Below are 214 nucleotides of genomic sequence, written 5' to 3'. Positions count from 1 at the left end.
CTCTCTGTCCCACTGTAACCAGTCCACTTAGTCTCTCTGTCCCACTGTAACCAGTCCACTCAGTCTCTCTGTCCCACTCTAACCAGTCCACTTCAGGAAGACAGGTGTACAGACAGACAGACAGGTAAACAGGGAGGATCAATATTTCTGGCATTTTATTGTCTGAATCTTTTCTAATTGTTGTTATTTTTTTTACACAAAGAGAGAAAAGACA

The sequence above is a fragment of the Etheostoma cragini genome, chromosome 1 (assembly GCF_013103735.1).
Source record: "Etheostoma cragini isolate CJK2018 chromosome 1, CSU_Ecrag_1.0, whole genome shotgun sequence".
Taxonomy (NCBI): domain Eukaryota; kingdom Metazoa; phylum Chordata; class Actinopteri; order Perciformes; family Percidae; genus Etheostoma; species Etheostoma cragini.
Note: the sequence above shows the minus strand (reverse complement) of the source record.